Source organism: Cyprinodon tularosa, unplaced genomic scaffold (assembly GCF_016077235.1).
Source record: "Cyprinodon tularosa strain WSP-4 unplaced genomic scaffold, ASM1607723v1 ctg271, whole genome shotgun sequence".
Lineage (NCBI taxonomy): Eukaryota > Metazoa > Chordata > Actinopteri > Cyprinodontiformes > Cyprinodontidae > Cyprinodon > Cyprinodon tularosa.
Window position 1 is genome coordinate 699,800 of NW_024038976.1, and position 24,788 is coordinate 724,587.

General features: G+C 37.1%; 1 protein-coding gene across 2 annotated transcripts in view; it reads right to left on the reverse strand.

Moving 5' to 3' along the window:
• Positions 1-24,374, reverse strand: part of csrnp3 (cysteine-serine-rich nuclear protein 3) — a 44,087-nt gene extending 19,713 nt beyond the window's left edge. Inside the window, exons 1-3 of one of the 2 annotated variants that reach the window (XM_038289743.1) lie at positions 24,130-24,374; positions 23,684-23,784; positions 22,081-22,121 (exon numbers count right to left, since the gene is read on the reverse strand). The gene's annotated coding sequence lies outside the window, so the exon portion shown is untranslated. The remainder of the gene's footprint in view (positions 1-22,080; positions 22,122-23,683; positions 23,785-24,129) is intronic. The other variant, XM_038289740.1, reaches the window with a different exon arrangement.
• Positions 24,375-24,788: the final 414 nt, after the last annotated feature.

The window sequence follows — 24,788 nt, forward strand, 5'->3', positions numbered from 1 at the left end:
CGACCCATGTTGCTGCACACCTGAGAACATTTCACAATCAAGATGACTAGAATGTATATAAGGAGGCATCTCTCTTCACCTGATGATTACCCCTCACAGTATTCCAGCCTAAGACCTAAACCAGGAACATCCATCTTTTTTTAAATTTGTCCTCTTGTGAATCTTTTTAATGTAGACTCTTATATTGTTCCAGACAACCAGTGAACTTCAGTTCATCTCCGATCTTCATGGAAAAGGTCTTACCTGTGTGTAGCAGTTCCCAGTTGTCATCACCTGCCTGCCCACTTTCTGGCACAATGTCTGTTGCAAGTACCAAGGCTCTCAGATCTCACTCACATTCTCCTGGAGCTCTATGATACAGTCTGCAAAGTGTGCTAAATCAAACTCCCGCAGATCTATGCTACATTCCCTTCATCTCTCAAGTAAGGAAATCAGTAAGTCATTAGTTCTCATCAACTGACTCCATCCCGATCAGTCTGCTTTCTCACCTCAGACCAACCAGAAAGTTCAACTAACTTACTGCTGTTCTCCACTTCCATATTCGTGATGCTTTTGTAAATAAAAGTTAAAACTCACTGGTTCCCTGTGTGATTCTGCACACAAAATCACATAGACGCTACAAACCAACATAACTGTTATGTGTTTTATAAAAATATACTTCATTCATTTTGTGGGGCTGTGTTAGTTAACGCGGCTCTGCAACATTGCGTGGACATCAGCGGGCGGTTCCCCTGGATTGGCAGACCAGGGTGGTGGTCCCTCTATTTAAAAAAGGGGACCGCAGGGTGTGTTCTAATTACAGAGGATTCACACTCTTAAGCCTCCTTGGTAAGGTCTATTCCAGGGTTCTGGAAAGGAGGGTCCATCGGTATTCGACCGTGTCCCTCGGAGGGTCCTGTGGGGGGTACTCCGGGAGTATGGAGTACCGGGCCCTTTAATAGGGGCTCTTAGGTCTCTGTATGACCGGTGTCAGAGCCTGGTCCGCATTGCCGGCTCCGCAATGACTCCGCCAAGGTTGCCCTTTGTCACCGATTCTGTTCATAACTTTTATGGACAGAATTTCTAGGCGCAGCCAAGGTGTTGAGGGGATCTATCTTGGTGGCCTTAGGATTGCTGGTTCTGTTGGCTTTTCCGAGTGTGAAGCGGCCGTGATGAGAATCAGTGCCTCCAAATCCGAGACAATGGTCTTGAGCCGGAAAAGGGTAGAGGGCCTTCTCCGGGTTGGGGAGGATGTACTACCCCTTGTGGAGGAAGTATCTTGGCGTCTTTTTCACGAATGAGGGGAAGATGGAGTGGGATATCGATAGGCGGATTGGTGCGGCATCTACTGTGAAGCGTGCGCTGTACCGTTCTGTTGTGGTGAAGAGAGAGCTGAGCCAAAAAGCAAAGCTCTCGATTTACCGATCGATCTACGTTCCTACCCTTATCTATGGTCATGAGCTTTGGGTCATGACCGAAAGAATGAGATCCCGGATACAAGCGGCTGAAATGAGTTTTCTCTGGGCTCTCCCTTAGAAATAGGGTGAGGAGCTCAGTCATCCAGAGGGGACTCAGAGTATAGCCGCTGATCCTCCACATCGAGAGGAGCCAGTTTAGGTGGCTCGGGCAGCTGATTAGGATGCCTCCTGGACGTCTCCATGGTGAGGTGTTCCAGGCACGTCCCACCGGAAGGAGGCCCAGGCAAAGACCCAGGACATGCTGGAGGGACTGTTTCTCGGCTGGCCTGGGAGCACCTTGGGATTCCCCCGGAGGAGCTGGCTGAAGTGGCTGGGGAGAGGGACATCTGGGCCTCCCTGACCGGATCCCGGATAAGCGGAAGAAGATGGATGGATGGATGGATGGATGGATGGATGGATGGATGGATGGATGGATGGATGGATGGATGGATGGATGGATGGATGGATGGATGCTTCATTCATTCCCCTTTCAGACACAGTTACTAAATTTTACATGTCATGTAATAATATATACTATTAATTATACATAATGTATGTATGTGATACATTTCTCATTTAAATTGATTTTCTGTAATAAAATTATTAACTCAATATATGATAAAGTCTAGACTAACTTACCGTTGTTAGCTAAAATAGGGGGGGTTTCGAAAAAATAGTCAAGAATATCTTTTTCTTCTTGGCTGTACAAGTATACATTGGGCACAGAAAGAATTCAGGCTTCTTTATTTTCCACTCTGTATGTTGGAGTCCAGCTGTCTTTAATTAAACTGAATGGATTGGATTAGGAAAGGCACACACTTGTCTATGTAAGACCTAACAGCTCACAGTGCATGTCAGAGCAAATGAGGTTGAAGGAACTGCCCAGGGAGCTCAGACAAAACTGTGGCAAGGCACAGATCTATCCACGGTTACAAAATAATTTCCGCAGGAATCAAGGTTCCGGAGAGCAAAGCTGCCTCCACAATTATTTGATAGGAAGAGGTTTAGGACAACCAGAACTCTTCCTAGACCTGGCCGTCTAGCCAAACTGAGCAACCAACAGCTTTGGTAAAAGACTTGAAAAGAATCCAAAGACCACTGCTGCTGAGCTCCAGAGATGCAATAGGTCGAGGGAAAAAGTTTTACATTGTCAAATTTCACTGCAGCCCTGCACCAGTTAGGGCTTTATGGCAGAGTGGCTAGACGGTAGCCTCCCCTCAGTGTCAAGTAATACATGAGGAACACTAGACTATGTGAACTAAGATTCTCTTGTCTGATGAGACCAAGATTGAACTTTTTTGCATAAATTCCAAGAGATATGTAGGGAAACAACTAGGTACTGCTCATCACCTGCCCAATAGAATCACAGCAGTGAAGCATTATGCTATGGGGAGTTTCAGTCGCAGGGACAGGAGGAATAATTCCAATAGAAGGGAAAAATAATGTAGCCAAGCAATGTGATATCCAGGAAGAAAACCTCTTCCAGAGTGCAGAGAACCTCAGACTGGGCCAAAGGTTCACCTACCAACAAAACAGTGACCCTAAGCACATAGCTCAAATAATAGAGGAGTGGCTTCAGAATAACTTCCTGGCAATTCTTGACTGGCACAGCCAGAGCCCTGCCCTAAACCCAGTTCAGCATTGAAATAATAGGCCTTGTACAAGAGGCGTAGGAGCATTGAGCAACAAGTCAGCTGTTGTCCAAACCTAGTTTTTCACTAAATTACTAGATTTGTTGTTACTTAGAAGAAAATGTCCATTTTATTATGCTACATCATTATAAATAATGAAACTCTGCAATTATAGATTACATTTTTATTTGCTGAAGACATAACTACCAGTCGCTATGCCTGCAGCTGCCATGTGTAAGTATCCAGGGGAAACAGGTTTAATTGTAGCCATTTCTTCAAAAGAAAGTGCTGTCAGTGAGATCTTTGAAAAATCAAGCTATCTAAAAAACATCACGGACAGAAAATGATTAGTAAGTTCAGTAAGGTGGTACTGCTTGAAACTCCTCTCACTGTAAGACATGTATTCAGTTTATTTTATGGCAGCTCCTTGGCTTTGTTATTGCATAAAATGTGGAATTTGGATGAGTCTGATTTCATCCAATTAGAGTTTAGGCATTATGAGAGAGATGGAGAGTGCCATAAAGGGATGACAGATGTCGTCTGGAGAAGTACAGTCCAAATGTGCAGGTGTATTAAAATTAGATTCTGAAGAATGTTGTGTCATGTTGGTTGATGAAGAACTTATATTAAGCATTTACACCATACAGTATGTTGCATCTCTTGCCTCCATCAGTAGTTTTCATTGACTGTCTTGCTTTGACATGTTTTTGAGACCATTTCTGGATCAAATAATTTGTATTTATACTTCTGTAACTATGCCACCAAAAGGCAACATGTCATTTACAGCTCTTGTGATTTATTCCCCACTGCATGGCTTCCACTGTCTCTCACTCAGCAAAACCCTGATCTCTAAACTGGTAAAGTATCTCCTCTTTGTCTTTAGTGCCATTTCTGTGAATGAACACACTCTGAGAAGTGCTGACACATTATTATGCAGAATTGCAATTCTCAGTAATGTATGCTCATGCACAGGTGGAATGCATCATGTTTATGAGGATCATTTACACAGCTAACTCAACTTAAGAATATTTGTTGAATCTTATGTGGACTACTGACTGGAGCCCATGTAGGAGAAAAAGTAAGAGAAATTTACAAGAATACGAATATGTTGCATGAGGCCCAATTATTCTAAATAACAATAATTCTATATATCTGTTTTTATTATGTATATAGAAAGTGGTGAGTGCACGTCAATAAGAAATAAAATTAACTTTTGTGATTTCAGGAAATTGGCTTCAATGAAACAAAGTGCCAAATATAAATAGATTTCAATACTTCCCTCTGATGGGCTAATTAGCCTCTTTTGTCTTCTATTCTAAAGCTTTTGCTTTCAAAAACACCCATATGGACGATATAGAAGGCCTTTGAATAACAAATAAAAATTACACCTGACAGGTTTTCTTATGTTTGCCTATCTTTTTTTGTAAAGTTCTTACACAGTTTTTGTTTTGTAACTTTCTTCTGCCAGCTTAGGCGCTGAAAACTGACATATTAAAGATTTCTGGGAAGCTTGGTCAGCTGTCCTTATCTTTTATCTATAAAGAGATTAGATTAAAAGTTTATATACAAATTGCTGTTTTAAGCTTTTAGTCCCTGGTCATAAACCATCCCTTTCTAGTGATAGTTCACAAAGTACACAAGCTCAGTGTTTGTTAATTTAAGTATTTTTTTCCATTGCTTTATTTAATTAACAGAGAGAATAACATTTATAAGCAAAAAAACTGTTATCTCTTCTTATTTCTGTTATATCTTAGTTAAAACGTTCAGTGATTAATTTTGTACATTCTTAATACATTAAATCTAGAATAGAATTTTCATATGCAAAAATAAAATAAAATCACTCAATGAATAATTTCATTTTAATTCTTGATTACACTACTTCTTTCATACTATGACTGTTCTGATTTAAATCACGTTAACCTAAAAAGAAGCAGACTCTTAATAGTCCAGTTTATTAGAAATTGCAGGGGCCAGTACTGTTCAACCTAATATGGTTAGTTGTTTATACCTGACATTTAACTTGGCAGTGGTCCTTTTTTTTAGATATGTGGTTTGCACACAGGAAGCCAACAGAGAAGTACAGACTGTACTCTGACAGAGCTTGCTAAGCCCTTTAAAGCTCACAGCTGGCTATTACAGCTGAATCATAACGGCCATAGGAGTATTTCAACGACAGCAGAAAAAGCAAGATGCATTATTGCACAAACACAGACACATCAAGATAAAACAGCGACAGAGAGCCATATAAATTTGGACAACTTTATATATTTCTAACAAAGGAATAGATGTTGATTCTGAAGTGTATAAATACTGTATAGGCCTACTGACCATTATGTTGCTAGGAAAATGGTCCAGGCTACTTAACCTAATGGAAAGCTGTTTCCCTTATCATTATCATCTGCCTCCCTCCGCTTTATAAAAAATCAATGCCCCTGACTTAGTCATACTAATACATGGGAATATGAGTAATGATGATTCAGTCCTGCTGGATTTCCTTTTTGTTGTCTAGTAACAAGCAATACAGTGAGTATATTTTAAGCATTTTATTTTGAAATTCACTATTCCATACAATTTCTATTCACCAATTTCACAACATATGTCATCTCATCGCTCTTTACAGAGACAATTCAACCAGATCAAACAACCAGATTAGTTCAAAGTTCAAAGCTGGACAACCAGCTGATTGCATTGACTCATTGACTCTTCAGCAATCCCTCACACCATGAAAAACAGGCCAAGCTTAAACATCTATAAACAAAGGTGTTGATGGCAACTGCGCAGCTGATATTTATCTCCAGGGTGGTGCCACAGCCAAACAGGAACAGACCAGATTATACTATGATCTGTGATGAAAAAAAAAGGTAAAAAAAAAAAAAAGTCTGTTCTGAAATTAACAGGAAACAAATGAAGAGAAGCTAGGATAGGAGGAATATGATATTTTTAATTTTCATCAGCCTTCAGCTGATCACTCTTGGTTCAGCTGAACGCTTTTGACTACGGACTATGTCAGCTTTATTAAAATCTGTTATTATAATTGTAAAAAACTAACTGTAAAACAAAATATTTTATAATTAGTTCATATTATTTTACTGCTGAGAAAACATTTAAAGGTACACTATGCAACCGGTGTTGATTTTCCAGCGAGGCTCCCCCCAGAGGGCGAAAGTAAAAGTGCACTGTCGTAAATATTCACAGCTGTTCTCCTGGTTTCTCCGTCAAGCCAGGCGCGGTTGTTTTGAGCTTAGCAGAGAGGCGAACGCAACGAATGACTAATGCTGCGTTCACACCACAGCTGGCGCGACAAAAGCAGCGAGTTTACATGCAAAGTCAATGGTTGACGCACGTCAAGGCGCGGCAAAAGGTCCCACGGCGCGTTTTGAGCAGCAGGCGCAGCACGTCTGAGCAGCTGAAGCAGCGCGTCAGGCGCGTTTAATCATCTGACGCAGGGATAGAGACACAGCGCTGATGATCAGAGGCTATGATCACTCCTCTTAAACTGTTTTTTGACGCCTAAATTAACTTAAAATGCAGAAATCTGCCAGCAGAATATGCAGTTTGGATTATTTAGATGAAAAACACCTACCAGCAGCCACGGTGAACCGCGAGGAGGCGACCCGGCCAGAGGCTGCTGATGAAGGGATTCCTACTGTCGGCGCACCGCTGGTATGTGGGGGTCTGAGCGGCTCCGACAGAAAAAATATGGAAGGCAGGATAATAATCTGAATGAACTGACGGCACTGATTACGTTTTCAGGTGTATTTTCTCACTTAAACACATATTAAAACTACTTAATTCCCACCTATCACAGCAAATATAGCTGCAAGGCAGAGAAAGGATAGTGAAGCTCCGCCCAACGCCCGTCAGACACACTTTTGCACCGCGCAGCCAGAGCAGCAAAGCTGCTTCAGCCGTGCGTCAGAACTAACTGGTACAAGCAGCAAAAATGAAGCAGCAGACGCGATTTTGCTGCTTTTGCTGCGTGAACGTAGCATAACTGCACAAAGATCACCACTGTGCTAGCAACGAGAATGCTTTTAACTGGGGGTGTGTAGCAGTTCTCGCCGTAAAGCAAGACTGACTCTCGCGAGACTTCTGAGCCTGTGGGTGCGGGTTGGTGCTCCTGCAATTGCAAGTGCGGTATTTCCCCCACAGACCACCAGGGCGGCCGAGAATACCTTTGTTCAACCTGAAATGACTCATTTAATCATCCAAAACGATATGGAACACATTAATTAACTGAAAAATGTTGCATAGTGTGCCTTTAAAATCAGTTTAAAATTCACCTTTCTGCAACTGTTAAGCATTCTGATATTTGTCTATATATCTATCTGTGCGTGAGATTGTTTAATGAGAAAAGTATGTCACAAGCACTTTAGAGCACTGAGCGAATTAACCTAACAGTCCTGTTTTTGGACTATGAGGGAAGGCAGATGAACCTGATGAGAACCCATGTAGTACATTTACAGAAAGAGAAAATAAATGCTCACTCCATGCAGAAAAAGGCAAAGGCTCAAATCTGAACCTGACCAGAGTTGCAGGACAACAACAGTATTGCCAGCTTCTCAGCTATAACCCCTGTTAAAGCTTAAATGTTTTTTGAGTAAACAATTTACAGTCAAAAGGGGTTCAAATGATGGATATTTAAGCATTTCAGTGTGAGGTATTAGACAAAAAGGCTATTCTAAGGTTTTTAGCACATTTCTAAATTCTTTAAACATTCTGAATACAAAATATGTTTCTATAATATTGTACTCTTGATTATTTTAAGTTTAAATTAAACACCTTTTCTAAATTTCTTTAAATATACAGTATGTGCTGCCCATGAAAATGCAAAACATGAGCTGAAGCAATGGCATTTGTTACACCACTGCACCAGCGATGGTGACCTATATTTGCTCTCACTTCAAGAGGCTCCCTCAACTGACAGAAGGAGATTAAAGATACAAAAAAAAAAAAAAACAGAAGAAAGTTTATAAATGATTTATTTAATATGTTTTCATATTGCAATTGAGGTCATTTGTAAGATGTATTAAATAGTTTAATAAAAAAGTATCTTTTTTTCTTTTAATGGAACTTAAAAGTTCACTAGTTTTGCCGCTATCATTTAGACAGCATCAGTGTTACAGGGTATTTAAACATGCAACATTTACAACCTACATTTAATGGGATAGGAGAAAAAAAGAGTAAAACAAGACTGACTCATTATATATCTACCTTTTTTTATCATCGTCATTACTGTTTTTTTTTTCTAACACAGCTATCTCACATTGTGTTCACACACACCATAAAGTCCAGATGACAGATTATTCCACCTACTGTACTGCAGTCACGCAAAAAGAAAAACATAGAGAGACCATGGTTGCATCAGAGACACAACAAAAATCAAACCTAATCCCTACTAAAATCAAGTAAGTATAATTGTTAAATAGATGAATTGTAGTTCTCTTTCAGGTTAGTTTAGATTGTTTATATAGTGTGGCTGGTGTGTATACAGTATATGCTATTTGACCACCAGAAACAGTGTTTGGGTAGGGCTGCACTGATTCCACCAATGTTTGAATTTTTAAAGATCTTCAAGACAAAATTCCCTGCCTCAAGTTGTAAAATAAGTTGTTTATTTGAAACCCCATTATGATATAATCTTATACTGCTAAAAATTGTTAATGCATTTGAAAAAGCAGGCCTATGTTAACCATAATGTAGAGAGAGAAGAAACAATGGGTGGAAAACTACAGGAAAAGATCAACCACTTTATAAATATAGGTATTCTATAAAAATAAAACACAAAATCTTTACAGTTAACCAAATTAACTTAGCATAACCAACATGATGCCAACAACAATTTCGCAGCAGGATTTGATCCTTAAAAATAGAACCTGAAGACATAATAAATCCTTGTTGAATGTACAGGCAGATGGATTATTCTGAATTATCGTAACCAACCTGAGTCCGAATGGGAAAAAGAACAGGTTTTAATGGCAAGCTGTTATAATGATCTCCACAGATGGAACAGATTTGCTCAGACCATCTTTAGATAGATAAAACATAAAATAGTTCTGTTGATACAGACATGTTCTTTGAAGGAAAAATGTCAAAAAGATTTTTTTTTATAAAAAAAAAACATGTGTTTTTGAGTTTTTATCTATTTTTATATCTTATTTTTTATCTATGCAAAGGTTATTGGAATCCAATGTTCCTCAGCTAACTGACGATGGCTCTGAATACAGAGCTTTGCATCTTGGAATAAAGTCTTTCCACAGTGAAATCATATATAGTTATACATTCCTGATGGAATTGATAGCTTAAGGCCTTTAAATGAAAATTTTTAGAATAGCTAAGATTGAAGCCAGTTCAAACAAAGACATGGGGACATCAAAAACACCAACAACTCTTCATCCGTTTAGCCATTCTGAGGCCTGTGGTCCTCTCATCCATCACAGAAGTCACACAAGGCCATCAACAGTAAAACCAAATAAAGAGACTCAGACAGGAGGAGCGAGCGAGAGAAAGAGAGAGCGAGAGAGAGACATGGGTCTCAGCTGGACTCCCCTGAGGAAAAGCTGTGGCTGGATTATTGTACAGCTACAGATTATGTCAGTGGAGGATCCCAGCCACTGACAATATACAAAAATATTTATCACATATTAATTTTATAGAACCTTACAGCAGCATTTCAGCTATACATGGTCAAGGTCACAATATGGCAAGATTTATGAGAGATCAGAGGCTATCAATCTTACAGTACGAGTGAAGCTCTAGTTTTGTTTTATCTTTTTTTAATCCATGCATCAAAGAAAATGGTTGTATTTGATGAATAACATTGATGGACTATAAAAACAAACGGCTAAAAACCATAATAAGAAGCAATCAAAATGCATGTTCTTTGTAGCACTGCATGAAAAGTGAGATTTTCGTCCCCGTAAACTCCCGCAGATCTGCCTGATTTTCGTCAGTTTCCGACAATTTGCAACCCGTGCTTGTCCGCGTTTGTCGTGCCACAAATTGTCGGAAACGGACAGTGACGTAGGTGGAGAGCGATCAGCTGTACTAATGGCCCTAATTAGCATATGAATGCAGCAAACCCGCGCGGCTGGCCAGGTCTGGCTTGAATAACCTTCTCAGTATTGGCTGAAACCACTATTCTCAAACAAATGAAATCGCTCGTGATTGGCAGCAAAACCACACGTGGCCACGCCAGGCTTTAATTTTCTTACTGAGTATTGGACGGAACCACTTCTTTTTAAACAAGTGAAGTCGCTCGTGATTGGTTGGCATATATATATATTTACATATATATATTTATTCATATATATATATATATATATATTTATTCATTCATATATATATATATTCATATATTTATTCATTCATATATTTATTCATTCATATGCTGTGTATTTATGTTATCCTACACTACTACACAATTATTATGCTACCATCAAGGACATGAATGAATTTATACAGGAAATGAAGATTTGCCAGGAAACTGTTTATGCAAAGAAAGAGCTTTATTAAAACACACACAACTATATACAACGCGTATCCAAACACATGCGTTTCTAAAAATTAAAACTCTGTGAACGGTCCGTTTGCTTCCTCGGGGTTGGAGGTAACAGGCAGCATTCCCTCCGAGGCAGGTCCGATGTGCAGACGCCTACTGTGCGTGGCCTTGTACTTCGGCATCGCTTCTAACCGGGACTGCAGCTTAACACAGAGTTCAGTGAGATCCGGCCTACGAAATGGCGACGACCGTACAATCCATCCAGAGACACCGCCGACGACGCCATCTTCTTCGTCGGACTTACAGAGTTCCACTTCCTCATCTGCCAGCACACTCTGCCTCGCCTTCAGCAGCTGAAAAAAAAAAACATGAATCAGCGCACTGCATATGGACACAACACATCTATCAATACACCTGAAAAATAGTCACCAAATAAAGTCCTACCCTCTTTCTTCTAGCCCGAATCCGAGCAGATAGCCTGGCAGCCTCCGCACGCAGCGTGCTGGCTAGCAGCGTGTATCTGAAGCTCCTGCATACCGTCTCATAATACGTCTTACAGGCAGCTGGAAAACAATTAAATGAGAGTGGTATGAATAAAAAAAAAAAAAATCAAACGCAAGTCACAGTAACAAGGAAGGAGAAAACATTAAAACAAGTCACTTACACACAATGTCGTCTTTATCAACATCGTGCAAATCCGAGCAAATAGGAGGTCACCGCCTCATTGTGAGGCGACTGTAGTCTGTGAAAAAAAAAAAGTACAGCTATGGTCGGTATCCATCCGTATCCATGTCCTTTTACCGCTGAATGAAAGCATATTCTTTAAACCTTACCCCTGCCGGTTCATAGCGCCTGCAATTAGTCTCCGAGTTGTTAAGACGGCATAATGCTTCCTGTGAATCACAAAAAATACACTTTAGTAAAGCTTTAGGCTAGGCTGCTTTTAGCTTACCTAGCTAGGCTAGGCTGTCTTTAGCTTGCCTAGCTAAGCTAGGCTGCTTTTAGCATAGCTACCAGTAATCGAACATATATTTACCGCTAGCGTGGCGTTGTGCACCCGTCTTCTCTTCCTCGAGTTCGTATATCCCGCAAAGTTGCTCGACTGCAGATAGGGTGGCCAGATGTCCGGCTTTAGGGCGGACAGTCCGGATTTTCATTGCACTGTCCGGCGTCCGGCGCTGCACCCAGCCGGACGTGTATTTGTCCTCCTTTACCCCCAGATTCCACATACTCCGTCAGCGCTCCGCCCCGCTCACGTACGGAGTACTTGTCTGTCTTCTTCTTCTTCTTGTCGAGTTTTATGGCGGTTGGCAACAAACTGTTAGTAGCATTACCGCCACTTACTGGTATGGAGTGTGGTTCGTGATGGTTTAAATATTGATCCTGATACATTCTACCCTAACTTCTTCTAAACATACATTCACACATTCACACTTAAAAATATAAACATATTTGTGCACAGCTTTGTATATCATTCCTTCACTCACAAACACACTTACTATAATTAAATTCTATGGAATAATTTCGTTTTCTTTAGAAATCGAATAATTATTTGTATGTGTTTACTCCCTAAATTTTTCCTCAGTATATCTAATAAATTAACCTTCTCCTTAATGTCTTCAAACTCTCTTCTCATATATCTTCTCTCTTTTTCATATTTGTGACATTCTAATATAACATGTTCTATGGTTTCATATTTATCACAGAAATCACATTTGCCCGTTTTATGTTTTTGTATTTTAAAAAGTGTATGATTAAGTCCTGTATGACCAAATCTTAACCTTGTTATCACTCTTTCATCCTTTCTATTTCTTCTTCCATTTCTTCTTTCTCCTTCCATCTTCTGAATTTTATAAAACCATCTTCCTGTTTTATCTTCATCCCACCTTTTTTGCCAAATTTCCATAAGTTTCTCTTTAATAATACTCTTTCCTTCTGATTTACTTATTTTAACTATAAAACTAATAGAATGTTTAATTGCCCTTTTTGCCATTTTATCTGCCCTCTCGTTTCCTTCCACCCCAATATGTGCTGGAACCCACACAAATGTAACTATCAGCCCCATGTTTCGTATTCTGAACAGTGTATGATTTATTTCTAATAAAATGTCCATCCTACTATCTGTATTACTTGTCTGTCATGTAAATCAATGAGAGCTGTTCCACATCCTCCGCTCGTCACCGCCCACGTACGTCTTCTCCGTCCTTCACCGTCAAAATACGGAGCTGAGCTATTTTTTGTTCCCCTCCGGTCCGTCCAGATCAAGACCCGCTATTGCAATCGCACCAAACAGAAAAAAGAATGTAGAGAAGACCCGGTTTGTCAAATTAAATTATAGTAAAAACAGATCGGTATCTAGAAATTAGAGCATAGTTTGTATATATTCCCAAAAACTAAAACAATAAATTTAGATTTTATTTCCTGGCAAAACATTCAATTCGGTTTATCCATTAAAGAAAAAAAAATTTGGAATTTTTAATCAATATTCTAATAATTGTAACAAAGTATTATATCCATAAATGTCGCTATGCAAAATGCTCCCTCTCAATCTCTGCTCTCAAAAATGAACTTTCCCTTTTCAAAAGATGTCTGAGAAAGATGCAGAATTTAAATGCAATTAAATTGTTTGAGTTAATTGAAGAATTTCAGTTGGTAGTCCCCACTGATTAATTTACTTTAACTACTATTATTATTTTATTTATTTTTATTTATTTTATTTTATTTTATACTTTGTTCCAGCCTGTGCATTTAATTTTATTTTTCAAAAGCAGGAGTTGTGATATTTCTTCTTGTATTGAAATATTTGTTATTGACTTGTTATTTGAGATTGTTATTGTTTTCTTATATATTCAATAACAAACAAAAAAAAGTGGAAATCTAAAAAAAAAATTTAACCATTACAGCCAACTGATTCTGATTAAAACTAATTTTTGAAGTAAATTATTTTGTGTATTTTTTTTACATAACATTTGCATACACAGTAATCTAGCGTACTTTAATTAAATAAATCAATTCAAGCTAAAATGTAAGAGTCTATAATTAGGCTATACTGAGCCTGATCTATTTCTACCATGTATTTGGGGGATATTTATTGCCACACTTTGGGCCACTTTGAGCCTGATCTCTTTGTATCAGAGATTTTCTTACCTTTAGAAAAATATCACTTGGGGTAAAACCCCCCCTGCAACCCTGGTTTGCATTTGTATAGCTCACAGCATGTTCATTTACATGTTAAAGCCTCCCCTAGAATTCCATGGGGGGGAGGCATGGGGGGAACACTGCCTAAGAAATTCCACGTCAATTTCTGACAATTTACGGGAGTTTTCGTCGAAGCCTGCAAATTGCCGTATACTGCCGCTAACCAGAAGTTCCATGACAATCTACAGTGCCGTATATTGACGAAAATCCCACTTTTCATGCAGTGTAGCCTCTTTTTGAGAGAAACATTTCAGATTCTCTGTGTGTATGTCCAGTTAGTGATACTGTTTATACAAATAAAGAATTGGTGAAGGTTTTCTCAGTTGGCTTTGAAAAAACTACACAAGCATCTGCAAGCTAATAATATAATAGAAGCAATCTCCAATTAAGCACAAAGGAATCAACTGAAGGAAATATTGCAACATCTACAGATTTATGCAAATGAGATATTTCACATGCGCTCTGTACATTTGTTAACGTGAACTGTGCCTGAGGCTGCAGACAGATCTGCTCCACACACATGAAAGAAAAGGAGGGGGTAGAGGTTGTGGAGGGAGGTAAGGGGGTGTCAGGGTAAAGGAGAGCAGCCCCCTCCAACTCCCCACCCCTTCCCCTGTTCAGCACTCAGCACGAATCGGAGCTGCAGCCTGATGACGCCTGCTGCAGCCTTTCCTCTGCAGCTTCAGCTATCATTGATCTGTTCTTCCTCCTCTTAGAAACAATAAAGGAAGCGCGGCTGTTGATTAGCCACATGGATCTCAGACTATCCTATGCTATATCTATTCATGCACAATTCTAATGTATCTTAATAAATTGGAAAGAGCTAGAGATGGCTGGTTGGCTGCCTATAGATGCATTCTGCCGAATAGATATGCAAATCATTTTTTAAGAGTTCTGAGCTGGCAAACTTTATGATTTCTGACAGAATTGTTTTATTTTCTTTAAATCTTCCACCCGAAACTACATTTGCACTTATAATGAAATGTGCAAAAACTAAAGCAGAATCTTTCAGCAATAATTCATTCTACATCTCAGCCGTGTTTTGTTACACAAGCAGTTATCAAAACACAACAAACAGCAGACATGCAGAAACGCAGACGGTTTGATTTTAGCCTGAAGTTTTGATTTGCTGTAATTTAAGTCACAGGCTGTCGAGGCATAATCAGGTACTCTTACCCTCATGTCAATCACAAAGCGCGCCTAAATTATTCATAAGTCTATCTTTTATTTATGACTATATTTTCCCATGCCACCTGAAAGTTAGCAAAAGTCGTCTCACTGGTAGAAACAGAGCTGCCAAAGCCTTTCACAGAGACACAGGGTTGCTTTTATCTTTCACACAGGCTGAGGAAAGCTGTAGGATGTGGAGTTCACATTCTGCAGACAACCTTATCATTTATATATAGCCAGTATCATGGAGAGATCTTGAATTTTTTTTAATATGCAAAATAATCTCACAGTTATCTGAGATAATTTTGGAAGTAGGGTAGCTTTAAGTGCTATTAAAATGTCATCTGAATAAGAGTGGGATAATAAAAGACAAGTTAAAGACACTTGGTATGGTATGAAACATGTTGCGGGTTATTACCTTAAATCCTAAAACTATTAGATTAATATAAGAATTTTAGTAAATATGACAAAAACTCTCCTAAATAGGTAACATAATCAAGTATACACAGAAAAAATAACCTTAAAGTTTACTATGTTGGTGAAAAATAGGTTTCCTGAAGATAATTTTCACGGTAGTAAAGTCAGGGATTACTTAGCAACTCTTACCTTAAAATTAGGACTTCAATGTGTTCCAAATGCCACGATACATTTAGCAAGTTTTTTTCTTTTTTTTATATGCACACTTCATACTGTGAAACACATCCGTCTTACAATTCTCCCTTTTATGCATGTTTCATTAACTTCTTTAGCTTCTGCCTCTGCCCAGTTAAGCTGACTTATGTATATTCATTTCTTTTAATTTTAAAGGATAAGCCCCTTTAGATAAAACCATCTCATTTTCAATCGGCACCTTAACAACAAACGAAAAAATTAAATAAGAGAGAGAGACACGACAGATGCAACACATTACACAGTTGTACCATACCAGCAGTGTAAATAACTAATATGATGTTTGTGAAGATTTACTGTGGACTTACAAAAATGTCTTTTTGATTTGCCGGCAACATACCAGTCTTTCTAAATAGGTGTCATGGCAACATCTCAGGAGAGCTTGATCCTGAACCATGAAAACCCAGCACCGCGCAGCCAGGAAGGAGCCAAGCACACAAAAAGAGTCACATCAAAAGCTTCTAAATTAGAAACATGAACCCTGCGGAGACTTACAAAGCTGCTTTACAATCTGAAAGGTTGATATAAGTTCGCACTCAACTCTTGATGAAAGTATACATCATTGATGATAGGATATACATTTGGGGTTTCTAATAAGACGAGTATGTTAAAATGTACTGAATAATAAATAGAATACTGAATATTATATTAATTATCAAAAGATAATACATTTTGTACTGATGTCAATAATTCCAGTATTTATATTGTTGCAGAATACCTCCTAACCGTCAAGATAAATTAATCTAAAGTAATCTTAATCTACTCTAAATCTGGCGAGCATTTTAATATCAGAATTTAAAGGTTTTAGCTGTAGCGTACTTTTAAGATTCCTTAAATGCATATACATCATTATATATCAAGTCTGCAGCTATCAAATGTTTTAGAAATTAAATAATATAGGGATTATTTCTTTTTATTCATTCACAAACCTCAAAAGATACTTTTAGTGAATTCACATTTAATATTAAACAACTGTTTGAGCTGTAAAAACATTTTTGAATATTCTAAATGCATAGTAAAGAGCTGAAATATTAAAAAGCACCTAAATTCAAATATCAGTTTTAAAAAGAACATATTAACAGAAAAAAGTTTTTTCAATACAAAATGCGTATTTTTAGAACAGTTTTCGTTTTAGTCTGTATGTTTCAGTTAGTGGTTAATTATGTAATTGGTTGAAGATTATTCAATAATTGATTATGCATGATAAGTCCACTGAATTATTCCATCTGGCTTTATAATAAGAACTCCAAAAGTGCCTAGACCTCAAAATTGGATAGTCTGTGTTAATATCTAAAATTGATATGAATAATTCCCCTGTGTATATAATTTTTACACTTGTTCATACTTCCAGTGTTTGAAGCATATCAATCGGTTTCTATCGATCTTGGGTTTCTTTCTCTTGTACTGAAAAGGGAAATGATAAAGAAATGTTCTGCACTTTCACCTGAACAATTCCATTTATCAAAAGGTATAGTGGAGGATTTTCGCAAATTTTTTAAAAGACCCGCCCTCTACGCTTAAAAAAATAAATGCACATGCACAAACCCTGTACCAGCTCCCGAGATCAAACGCATGCAAGAGCATGCATTTCTCCTCGTGCAGGCTCACTAAGTCAGACTCACCACTGTTGTTATGCCAAGAAATACCTGCCTGCCGAGAATTACCCCTCCTCTCACATACTGATAAGAAAACGGATATAAATAAGAATGAAAAGGGAACTTTTATACATACTTAATGATTTCATATTCTTATGCATGGATGCCCTAAAATTGAGAGTTTTGGTGGAGAGCTAAATTGGAATGAATATGATTTTTACTTGTATGGAGACAAGTTCTCCATTAAATTTCGGCAGCCAGGTGTTTCTCGTCGGTAAGTGAAAATGGGGATGATCAAGAAAACATATCACCAGAATGATTGACAATTCGGAGGACCGCTTATTTTGATGATCCATGATGAAAAACATCATCCTCTTCTATACCTTTAAGCCAGCTTTAAAAACACATGGCCAATTAGCATTGCACCAATTCCGTCATGTAACGCCTAATAAATGTTTTGCTAAAAATGGAAAACACAAAAACCTTCAGGCTAACCTATAACCCTGTTTTAGATGCTTTCTGTCAAGCTAAACCCCTAAAGTGTTGTTGTTTTCCTAATCATATGAAAAGGACAGATTCATCCATGTGTATGGACCTTTGTGCGCAGGCGACTTAGCCTCCTGATGTGAGTCTCTGCTTAGTGCTGTTAAGCCATGACACCCTCTCTGTCAATCTTTAATGGAAACATTTACTGGTACCAAGCTTGAGCCATCTGCGCTGAAGTATGCAATACCAGCATGACTGAATCACTTCTTCACATAAAACAGCTTTTTAATTGGCTAGATTTTCACAAGTAAATACATCTACTTAACGTTTCAGTGTCTTAACTCTGTGCCACATGTTCTAATTAAATTCTGTTCCCAATAGACAACTGGGTGCTGAGAGTCTAAGGAGACAAATGAATAAAGAGAGGAACCCGCAATATTAGAAAGGAAGAGAATTCATGTCCCTATAAAATGCACACACAGTCCAGCTCTAGGTTACTAGGTTGTATTTCTAAAGTTAACAAAGATAAACCGTTTAAGAAAAAAACACAACAGCACCATTTTACTATAGGTGGAAACAAATCATTGTTATGCTTGGATCAAAAAGGTCTAAAGTCTTTTAACTAAAACTAAAATCCAAGAACCAATATGCCAAAATGAAAGATTTAAGTCCCAAGTGTAAGCCTTTGAAAATTGAGTCTTAAATATGAATTTTGCAGAGCTGTAGAGTACCCAAAAATTGAAATGAAGTAAGAATAGCACTACTTTATCATATTTTACTAAAGTAACAGTAAAAACTATTCATCCAATAAATACTCAAGCAAAAGTAAAAATGTACTTGGGAAAAAGGGCTTCTCAAGTTCTACCTGATCAGTACATCTGATTTAATGTTTTTAAAAATGCAAAAAGAAAATATAATTATCTTAAATTTTTGAAAATGAGATATATATAAATATATATCTAAGTATTCATCTAAATCATCTAAATAATCTAAGGTGGAAGAAACACAAGATATTTTTTGATCAATGTTATGTGTGTAGGTGAGAATATGATCAAGTATTTCCTGACATGGTACAGTAAACTGTTTGCTGTATTTCCATTTGAACTCCAAAAGACACTGAAGGATCAGCAAACAGAAAATAAAAACAAAAGAAAAAAGCTGGGTAACAGAACAGAGGTCTCACTAAGACATTAACTGTAGGTATGTGTCTCTTTGTTGCATTTTTGCTTTAAACTAACTTGCTTTAAACTGTTCTTTATTAAGTTAAATTACTCATGATGGATAAAGTAGCCAGACATTAAACTCAATTAAGAGTAACGATACCTCATCGTACTTTAGTTCAAGTAAAACCATTAATTAAGCAGAAAAACTACTTGTTAAAGTCCATTTAGCCAAAATATTTCTAATGTAAATGTAACTGGGTAAAAGTAACTAGTGACTTCTCACCTCTGCAGTTTAACAAAATTATCATTAAATCACAGAGTTAAATTTTCTAAGAAAGTTTTCATACATTTATTAAAGTTACTAATGTGGTTTACCACTTATATTTAGTTAAGGAACTGAGCTTAAAATAATAAAAAAAAATAGACAAAAAGATAATAAAATAAGGAATTATATGATCCATGAAATGGATCTCTTTCTGGAAATATGTTTTTTTTTTTAAGAAAGTGCATTTTTTTGCAAAAGTAAATAGAGTGAGATAAGTTTAAAATGTTCATCTAAAAAATATTAGATTAATTGTAGAATAGTTCCCATTTTTTTATTTACAAGTGATGATAGTTAAATGAAAGTTTCATTAGAAAGAAAGGATAGAAATTGAACTTTATTGATCTCATAATGGAGAAATTAACTCTTTGCATTTAACCCATCCCCTTGGGGAGCAGTGGGCTGCCATTGTGTGGCACCCGGGGAGCACTGTACTGTATAGGGTTAAGGGTTTTGCTCAGAGAGCCAGAGTGCAGACTGTGAGAATCAAACCCGGTACTTGCAACCTTCTCAGAGCACAAGCTCACTGCTCTAACCACTAGGCCAACACTCCCCAACTAATAGGTCACTTGTTCATACATTACAGAAATGTATCAAGCTAATACATTTAATAAATAATACCCAATTAGTTCTTAAGCTCTGCAATTGAAATTATTTTCAATCAAACATAAATTTGCATTTGAACAATTTTTAAGTATTTTTAATAATATTGATATGTGGACATGTTTAACTAAACAAGTCGGTCACAGGTTTCAAAATCTTAGAATGAGAACACAAAACATTTTTCCTCCCATTAAAATCACTATTCTCAAGGATTAAACATAAAGCAAGACAATTGTCTTATCTTTGAAGCCAACAAGAAATTAGTCATCAGTTTATCTGTCAGCAAATTTGGGTTCATGCACTAATACATTTTTTCTTAATTTCGTATGAAATTAAATTACCTGATATCTTAGGGTTTTTTTTTTCCAGACGGTGCATAATTATGTGAATGTATCCCTTCCTCTTTTATTGTATCTTTTTTTTTTTTATCTGCTGAGCCTGTGGTGCCATGTGGAGATCATTTGAATATACAGTAAAATGTAAATATAGTCACTAAAGGTACTTTACACTGTTATAACATGTATACATTACTAAAAGTAATGGCTCGAAATGTGTGTGTTATGTGTGCTTCTGTTTTCTTTTATTTTCAGAGTACCAGAATCTACACATCATTTTATTTATTTGATATTTTATGACAGCATTATTTTTGGAAGATAAATTAGACCATACCCTGTTACTTAACAACTGATTCTTTTAAAAACCCTATTAAGAAATATTTCAGGTAAGTAAAATTTTGGATGACTACTTTTTACTTTAACTTGAATGAGAAAAATAATATGTAAAATGTTGAATATTAAAGTGGCCCAGTCTATTCTTGTTTTAGGTCGTTGTTGAAAAATCATTTTTTTGCCCTGGCCTTCAACACAGGCTGATCAGATCTCATGTATTTTTGTTATTTGTATTATTGTAATTATTCTTTTCTATGTTTGTGTAATTTGTAATCATCTTTTTACTCATTATAATGTTTGTTCTACAGCACTTAGGGTAGATGTAGCTGCTATAGAAATAAAGTTGTCTCCTTCTATACTTATTGGAGCTATTTATTCTTTATTTATTTATCCATTTGAATTGTGTTAACTCCTAAACTTATATTTTTTTTGTATTATTTACAGACTTTATTTATAGGTTAATTGTTGCATTTTGTGTATTTATTTTTTGTTGTTTTATTATTTTTTTCTTTCTTTATTATGTAAAACAGGAAGAAATGTGGGCTGTCCACTTTCTTTAATTGTAGGAGCCTGGTAAGGACCAGCAGGCATTTGGGTTAGGGGCCTATGGGTTTTTACCAGTGCAGGAGAGGTGACAGAGCAAGGAATGTTTGAACTCTAATGTTGCAAAAATATAGGAAATAAATCAACTGAACATCTACAAGTTTGGACTTCTTTTGCCTGCATCAAGAAAACGTGACCCCAGTGCCTATAGTGGCTTATTGGAACTTTATTGGATGTTTGGTTTGACAAACAATTGCCACTACAATACTAGTTCCAAATACTAGTTCCAAAAGTATATTACCTGAAGATTACAACTAACGTGTTCTTGACGGTATATTGAAAAATTTTTACTCTTACACAAATATTCTACCACCTCAGACTACTTTGCATATATTAAACTTTCATAAAACATTTCTATGCTTTGCTTGGGACGATAATTATTAAAGGTGCCAGGTTCAGGTCTTTTGTGGCAAAGCTTAAACATACTTTAATCGCAAAATATGAACCATTTAAATTTTACTTTATCTTAAAGCTATTAGAGCAAAAAACAGGCATTGAACACAACCCAGCTAAGAAATTTACCATTTTCTTATCTACTTTGCGAAATCAAAAGCATATTTTAGAACAAGTCGGCCTCGGCAGGTGCCCGCTCACACTGAGCCTGGTGCTGCTGGAGGTTTCTTCCTGTTAAAAGGGACTTTTTCCTCTTCACTGTCGCTACAAGCATGCTTACAGTAGTGTGAGGGATTGCATTTGAGTCAATAAGTTGATGCTGGATGAACTGGTGACTTGTAAAGTGCCTTGAGATGATATGTGTTGTGAATTGGTGCTATATAAATAAACTGAATAGAATTGAAATTAAATTGAATTGAAATTGAATTGATCAATGAAACAGCTGTCTTTATTGACTAAACACCTGTCTGCTCCAACATCACACCCTGTTTTGTTATCAGTCTGTCTTTTGTGACACCTCAGAAACAGTTGTGTGATCTTTAAAAGCCATCTATCTCACGGGAACAAATTCAATATGTTAATGGGTTGCGGAATTCAGTGGTATCATTTTTCAAACAGCAAAATAATAAGATCTGATCTTACCTCTAGATAAATGTGTTACACTGTGATGACCCACTTCTTTTCTGGGGAGAAAAGAAATACACACAATGTTAATACCTTCAAAAAGTCTTAAACTATGCAGTCGATAAAGAGATTATACACACTGAGGCCCTGGGAAATGTGGTCTATACTGTTATTGCTGCATCTGATGTGAAGTTCTATTGTGATACACTCAGAGTAATTATGCTGTAATGCCTCTTATTATCCCAAATAACAGCACTAAAGCTTTGTTAGGGAAACGCTGCCTTCTCATCATTGACATAGAAATGATTGGCAGAGCTTATTTTAATCCTCTCTAAACCTGCCTTCCATTTATAGGTGGAATGGAGCCAAGGGTATCTCTAGAGTCCTCATTTAGTTTTGCATAGGCCCTCGTCTCAAGCAGGACCAGCTTTCTCAGCTAGTTTGGATTAAAAACATATTTGGCTATATACACAACTGGCAAAATGTCTTGACATCCTGTGTAAAAGTTGTCTAAAAAGTCTCAAAGCATAAATGAAATTTTCAATGCAAACTGCAAATTTCAAGAAAATCCAACCTTTAATATGTAATTATCTAATATTTAACATGTACACAATGATAATGATTATTTGTTTTTCGTGAAGCAACTAGATGGAAAAATATTAATACCCTTAACACAATTAACATTTTCCAGCAGCAAGGGACATACAGTATAACCTGCTAGTTTAAAATTTTAGGACATAAAGAAACAGACATCTTTGACTATTTCCATCTGCCTAATCATCTTTAGGAATCCGCTATTATGACTTTGCTCTTCTCAGCTCACACAGCAGATTTCTAATTGAGTAGTTTGCCAAGCTGGGGGGGGGGGGGGGGGGGGGGGGGGGGGGGGGGGGGGGGGGGGGGTTGATTGGTGACCCCTTTTGTCATGAATTGGCCAAATGTTTGGATCGCTATTCAGTTTTTGGGCAGAAGCGCAGCTACACTTTCAAATTCTCTGATATTTTTGATGATTTAATTCAGCATATTATGCTGTTTTTGGCAGGTAAACAAGCTAACATCATTGCAAAGCCTTTGGTATTTAAACATAGGGGATAAGATCTTTTTAAACATGTCTGTCTTTTTTTTTTTACATGAAACAATATTAATGATACAAGGACAGAAATATATTTTTTGTGGATCCCTTATAAACAAATAGTTGACATGGTTGCTGTGGAAACATAGCAGAGAGTTGCAAGAATAAATATTGTGTCCTTATCCAGCCTTGTTTGTTGCAGTGTTAAGCTACTGTAACTAACCATTGGTAGTTATAAATAAGTTGAGGCGAGTGGCTAATTTCTTGTAGCCATTTTCTTACTCATAAATATCAACATATTTCCCTTAGGCTACTTAAGAAAGCCTGTTCTCTTCCTATATTTAAGACTATATGAGGGGAAATATTCCTGTCATGTCAAGTTCCTTGACTCTCTGCACACCTTATTTAAAGGTAAGACATTAATAGAATTAAAAAAGATCATCTCATATAAATTGTTACAATTTGGATTTGCACACCACTGCATTTTTAATTAAAATCTATCATTTATCAGCATTAGATTTTCATTTGAATTAACAAAAATAAGATTACCTTCTTCAAAAATCTTCTATCTCTTCAATAAAATGTGATCTGGAGTGCTGACCAGTGCAGCAGCCTTTTTGATTTCTGGTGCTTCGTTTAGAAAAGCCAAACTATTCAAAAAGACACAGGAAGCTTTTAAATTAATTATCCACTGAAGTCTGACTATATATTAATATATTTACAGTTTGTTGGGTCAAAATCTGAAGAAAACCAAAAACAATTTCACTGACCACAAAGTGACAGTTTACATAGGTGTGGTGCCTGGTTTAGTTTGACAAAAGAACCACTAAGGGATTGTTCCCTGCAGCATTAAAAAGTGACAAGGCAGCAGAAAAAGCACATAAAAAAAAAACTTAACACCACAAGAAGAAAAAGAAAAAATGAATGACGTCTAACATTTCTTCTATTCCTGTGTGTAGATTGCATGTCTTTCACATGTGATTGTTCATACTCACCATTCATTTCGTTATAATTACCAGCATCCTGCCTGACGCCCCATGCAGCTCTAGAGGAGTTGACAGTTTTTCTCCTCTACCATAATCCAGTAAACCCTGCAGAAATCCTCCATGAATCAGACAGCAGTGGACCCACAGCCGGCTCCAGATCAGTATACTGGGCTGCCCGGCGCAGCTGTCGCATACTGTAGTGCTTATACAGGCACTTCTTCCGGCTGCTCTGGAAACAATGGTGCAGCATCAGTCTGACAGCTACACGGACAACGTGACTCCTTCTGACCAATCAGGGGCCCCTATTCAGGAGCCAGGCGAAAAAGAGGAGCGCTACCCCAACTATGACATGCTCATAATGAGGTAGTTTTTCTTAATAACATTATATTTGCAGGCTTTCATTGGAATACATATAGTATTTATTATTAGACTGCAACTATGTAATTTGTGTCTCCACAAATGTGATTTTATGCCTACTGTACATGATTTAGAATGGAAGAAACATTAAACATATCATAGAACAAAAAGAGTAAATAAAATGCATTTCATGATAAAAGCCAATATCCGTTTTTCTTTTCAAAACTGACAGAAAACGGGAAGAAATGTGCTCCACAGATCCTCCTAGAAAATTTTTCTCTCTAAAACCGCAATTAATATAATTAAAGAAT